Genomic DNA, 5621 nt, shown 5'->3' on the forward strand with positions numbered 1-5621 from the left:
GCCGTGCTGTGACGGCGCCGCCCGCTGCGTGGGGCGCTCCTGCGTGCCCTTGCGCGCCTGCGGACGCGCGCGTTGCCGCCAGGGCGGCTCTTGGGCGGCCTTGCCGCGGGAGGTGCCGCGCTCGGCGAGAGCGGGGCGCCCCTTTCTCCTCCTGGAAAGGGTTTCTGGCCTGGACCTTCTGCTGTGCTGCTCACTGAGCCCCCCCCTCCCCCTTGCTTTAGTTCCCTTTCGTTTTATTTTCCCCTTTATTATTATTTTCCTCTTTATTTCCATACTTAAGTGGGCACTGAGGGTAGGGAGTGGAGCAGGAGAGACCTCTGCTTGAACGATGTTATGTGTAATATGCTACCCATATAGCCCAGTATAGGGTTCTGGTGTATGCAGGTGTAAGGGAAATTGTCTAGTAAAGGGAAACAGGAAAATGCTATGAAATKATTACCAAAAAGGAGAAGAAAGACGGAGGAAAGTGTAAAGGCTTCTAGTGTGGACCTCAGACAAAGTGTTTGCTATCTGCAAGAAGCCTAGAACAGCGATCAGGTAATGCCTCTTGTTTGATTTCTTCTATGCCTAGAGGAAATGGTCTTCTACCTCAAAGTAGCCAGCTGCCTTAGTATCTTCTCCTCCTGGGTTGACGCACAGGAGCTAGATTTTGGCAACTCACTTTGGCTGGAAGAAGGAAAACATTCAGATATAATTGAAAAAAGCCAAAATTACTAGAATGTATTAGTAAAGCATATAGCAACATGATAAGCAAAGCACACAGGGATCATAAGAGGAAGGTGTGGGGAAAGTACTCTGAGAAATGGTAGGCAGCACTGTTAGACTGAAAGAAAGAAATTCCTTCTAAGCRAGGGGCCAGTCTTGCAATTTTTTTGGTCATGCTGCTTTCATTGGCTTCAAATGGAGTAAGTGGCCCTTAATTTAATTTCTRTCTTTTGGAAGTGAAATAAGGTTAATGTAATAAAAGAAAGCAGTGGAACTAGTTTGTCTTTTTGTCAGTTTGTATTTCAGTTCTACTGAGACTGACCACTTCCCTGTGACTCAAGCAGCAGCAATGTAGATAAAATAGATTTTTATTAAAGACATGATACTCTATGCTTTTATTTTTACTTTTTAAAATTTAATGCAGGCAGCAAGTATACTCATGATTGAGTGTGAAGCCGAGAAAAGGAGAGGGAGACTACAGGGGTCCCTGTAAAACACAAAGATCTGGTATTTTCATTAACAGCTTGAGATGTTATATGGTATGTATGGTAGGCAAATCAGTGGATAATATGAAATTGGGATCAAACAATATTTTGGAGTATATGAATAAATTGAAGTTAAATTGGAAATGGGCTCAAATTAACACAATGGGATTGTCATGTCCATGTCCAAAACCATGARCCTTTTGTCGCTTCCTATGTGATAGATGCTTGGCTGCCAGAGGRGGCCCCAAGATCTTTTGAAATTCGGCTGTGTGAAGAAACGAGTAATATGTCCTTCYCTGCTCTTGATACCTAAAACACTGCACAGCCCTCAAACTGGGTATCAAGTGTGTTGGTTTTCTTCTCTCAGGAAAAGTGTTTTAAATAAAAARTAGCAAGTGCTGACTGCTAGGGATTGGAAGCTGCGAGGTCATGTTCTATTAGTTGCTATGTTTCTCTCAAGGTTTTAGTTGTGCTTTTGCAGTCATTCCTATGCTGAGAGTGGGAGACAAATCTGGGGTATAAACTCAGCTCAGCTTCCTCTCTTTGTGGTTTGAGAAGTGCAACATGAAGTAGTGAGAAGGCCCTCCAGGAGGAGCAGTCTTACCCTACTACTGCAGCATATCTAATTAACAGAGTAAACTAATGTGTCTGCTGAGGATTAGTCAGCTCTGGATCCTAGTGACTCATTTTTAACTGCTGTCTTAATCCCTTCTGTTGAACAGAGATGTAATGCAGCCAGCGGACACGGGCTGTTCATTTTAATGTCAGAAGCACAAAATACAGTATCAGACTTTGGCATTTATGGTATAAGCTGGACCCRTCAAGCCCCACACTTGGGAACAGGTTTCTGGTACATCACTGCAGACAGTTTGGCACAGTATTAGCTTTACTTTTATTAYCTACTTCATAGTTACGTGCTGAATCCTCTTTAATGTTTGTAGCAATTTGATAAGAAAAATGTTACAGAAGSAAAAGAATTATTTTAGAACTTGCGTCACTACCTCTATGCTTAGGAATAAGATGTATTCGCTCTATGGCTTACTATTTTAAAATCTGTTCTAGGATCTGAAAGTAGTGCAGTTCCACCCTATATTTCGTCCTAGCRCATAGGATTTCTTTGAACATCAAGGGCAGCTATGGCTCAGTGGTTAAAGTGACTGTATAGACACTCTGCTGTGGTCACAAGTCTTTCTGTCTTTTATTTTTATTTTTTGGATATCTCTTAAATAATGTGTAGGATTGCTTCCATAATTTTGGACTAAAAAGATCTCGTGTTGTGATGGATTTCTGTTCCTAATGGCCTTCAGTTAGGTTCTCTTCCAGGTTTCTTTTTTCCATAGTATTGTGACTTCATGTGCAGCTTCACATTTTTATATCCGGTATATATCACAATATACTTTTCATTACATGGTTTGTTTTTATTTGGACATTTATTAAAAACTGAATTTAAAATGCAAAGCAGCACTTCTTCTAAAAGATGTATTGTGTATTCTTCTCTTTAATCAACAGATAGTGGGGAAAAAAGCGGTGCAGTGTTTGTGAGAGGGATTTAAAATGACTTTAACTTCCAATTTTATTTTAAATATAGTTTAATAGCATTTACGTTTGCTATTTTGTGTTTTAAAAAAGACTATACTCAGCATTCGATGGTGCTTTTGATACTTTGTTCTGTACTCTCCTGCACAGAAAGAGTGAATCAGCTCAGTCAACAGAGACTGATTTTTCCATGGACTTATTGTGATCTCTGTTGGGTCACCTGTGTTTTGCAAGTAGCTCTATGAACACATAATAACCAAACTTGAAAATGGTGAAGGGTTAGAAGTTAAAAAAAAACAAAAATGAAAAAACAAAAAAAACCAACCACCTATAAAATGTGTTGAAGTCCCTCTAGTGGTATGTTTATAATGGATACTCTCTGACTATAAACTTTCTGGGCTGTGGTATTTTCTGTTGAAGTTTATGCCACAGTACAGAATGGAACACAGATTTTATTCCTTTGAACTTCTCAGTGTTTTTCTCTGAGGTGTTTCTAGTACATTGGTGCCATTGTTCAGGTTTCTCTGATGGCTTCTGCTRGAAGCTGTGACTGCAGCGATTGCAGGAAGCTCCCAGGCTGCGTCCATYCTGGTAAGAAAAGCACAGTCAGGGCATGAACTCTGGCGCTGGCACGCATTTGGCCACATCGTACCTGTTGGCAGGTCCCCTGTGCCAAGCACCAGTTTTCCAGATAGYCCTGCGTGCCGGGAGCACAGCCCAGGCCGAGTACCGCTCTCTGTAGGCAGCATAAGGAGCTGGCATGGGCATGGGCTATGCCATGGGCAAGAACCATGGCCAGCTTAATTGACTCTTAGCCTCACACCCCCTTGGGGTGTAACCAGTTATATGAGGTGCCTGTTGTATGGCTGGCCTAGGCTGTGCTTGCAGTATGCTCAGGAAGAGGGAAGCTTGTGGTAAAAAGAAACARCTTTGGACCACAGCTACCTTATGGGACTGTGGGACTTAGCCTGAGCTACTAGAACTGTATAGAAAAAGGATGTATAGTTTGGGGTGGCTAATGTAGATAGAGGGCTTCTGKGTTGGAGCTGACTTGTATTCTGCCAGGTGGGAGTGTGGGAAAAGCATAGGCAGGTGTGTGCTCCTGGAGGACATCTATGTGCCCCTGAGGGACTTTTGTGTGCGGGCAGGGAGCTCCTGAAGGTAGAAGCCCATCCTCTTAGCTGCAACTGCAGTCCTGCCTGCTGTAGGTWGCTGAAAATAAATGTCTATTTTTCTCTCTTATTTGAGAGGGAATCGTTTTGTGTGTAGTATAACGAGCTATCGTATCCTGGAGCCATCTCCCTCGGTTTAAATGCGAGGTTCTAAACACTCAAGTAATTTAAAAATAAAAAGTAACAGCCTCGAAAATAATCGCACTGGCACAGACACCAATAACGTACAATAAAGAGTGGAGGAACATCAGGGCCATATTTGAGAGAGGTAAATTTGGCTGTAAAATTAGAGTAAACTCTTGCAATAAGGTGTAACTGCAAGGAACAATAGTTCAAGATCATAGCGTTGAGCAAAGCACCCTGAGGAATACATTAGAAAAACCCAGCGTGCCTATTTAAATGATGAATGTCAGTTGTGGAGCATTTTAATTTCTTAAATGACCTATGTAAGTGAAAGCTAGCAGACTGTCTGTATGTGAACTTTCATTACGTGTTATTCCAGTGATCATCTGAACTGTAGATAACAGTGACACAGAAATTATACATTGCGTAACAGTGGTTTGGACAGTATTTTGACTTTATTTTTACATATAATCATTCCTACTGGGTCAGCACTGTGATGCCTGTTATGATAGCTGCATATTAAGTTACTGAGCACCAATAGGGCACTTAGTTCCAGGCCGGCCCGCAGCCCATTGGAAATCAATGGTGTTCTTTCCATGCTCTTCAAAAAGCTTTGGGTCAGACCATTCATTTGCGTGTAGCACCAAAAGGAATTGTAGTATGCTRGTTCTGAGTGCTAAAAAAGACTCTTCTATTGAGAACGTTTGCGTTTAATAGCTTTTTTAATAGTAACTTTCATGGAAATTTTAGCTCAATGGAGAGAATTTATGAGAAAATGGATGTTTTCTTGGGAGCTAGGATAGGCACTAGCCTTATTCTCAATCCATTTTAAGGCTGTTGTGAAAAACGTCTGTTGTAAATGTCCCATTCCCCTCACCTTCAAGATCATATAGTTGAAGAATAAGACGACGGTGCAATAATGTGTGTAATTTGGGCTGTATGTCCTCAGTAAATTATGTGACAATCTCAGCAAATAATTTTCTAACTAAGATGTTGCTGACACGTTTCTATGCCTTTGACCACCCACAAAAGATATGCAGACAGGTAGCAGTTGTCTGGCATTAGAAGGTGAATAGTGGAGATCTGGTTTAATTACTATCCATTCATTTCTTATCTAGAAATCCCTAGACTATCTAGAAATAACTAGAAAAATGTCTTCCTGTGTTTTACATGGACTGACCTCTACGGCAGAAAGAGCCTCTCCTTGTATCTTAGTACAACACTCATCACTCTTACACATGAAAAAACATTTTCAATTTGAAAGAAAATGAGTAAAAAGACTGAGCAAGAGACTGTAGTACCAGTAGTACCAGTTTCTGTCCCAGGGTATGATGTGCTACGCAATGATATGTTAAGTAATGATGCACAAATTAATTTAAAGTGTCTTGGTTTTATTTCCTCTCTGATGATTGAAATTACTCAAGGAAATTTCCCCTCCCCCCCCAAATACCTTTTCATCCTTACTGTCTTTCTTTCAAATTTACAGAAAATATGGTTACCATCATGCAAAGCCTGTTTTTTGCTGCTGTTCCCAGCCCAGTTGCTTCATAACCAAATGCAAGGGAATCATTTCTACTGTGTATTTCTACTTAAAAAAAAA

General features: G+C 41.0%; 1 long non-coding RNA gene across 5 annotated transcripts in view; it reads left to right on the forward strand.

Moving 5' to 3' along the window:
* The first annotated feature begins 44 nt into the window (after nucleotides 1-44).
* The window catches only part of LOC146585271 (uncharacterized), a 23397-nt gene continuing 17820 nt past the window's right edge, over nucleotides 45-5621 (forward strand). For all 5 annotated transcript variants that reach the window (XR_014898033.1, XR_014898031.1, XR_014898035.1 and 2 more), the window contains exon 1: nucleotides 45-537. This is a non-coding gene — a long non-coding RNA (uncharacterized LOC146585271). The remainder of the gene's footprint in view (nucleotides 538-5621) is intronic.

Source organism: Rhea americana, unplaced genomic scaffold (assembly GCF_003343005.1).
Source record: "Rhea americana isolate MKP2758 unplaced genomic scaffold, rheAme1 scaffold_83, whole genome shotgun sequence".
Classification (NCBI taxonomy): Eukaryota; Metazoa; Chordata; class Aves; order Rheiformes; family Rheidae; genus Rhea; species Rhea americana.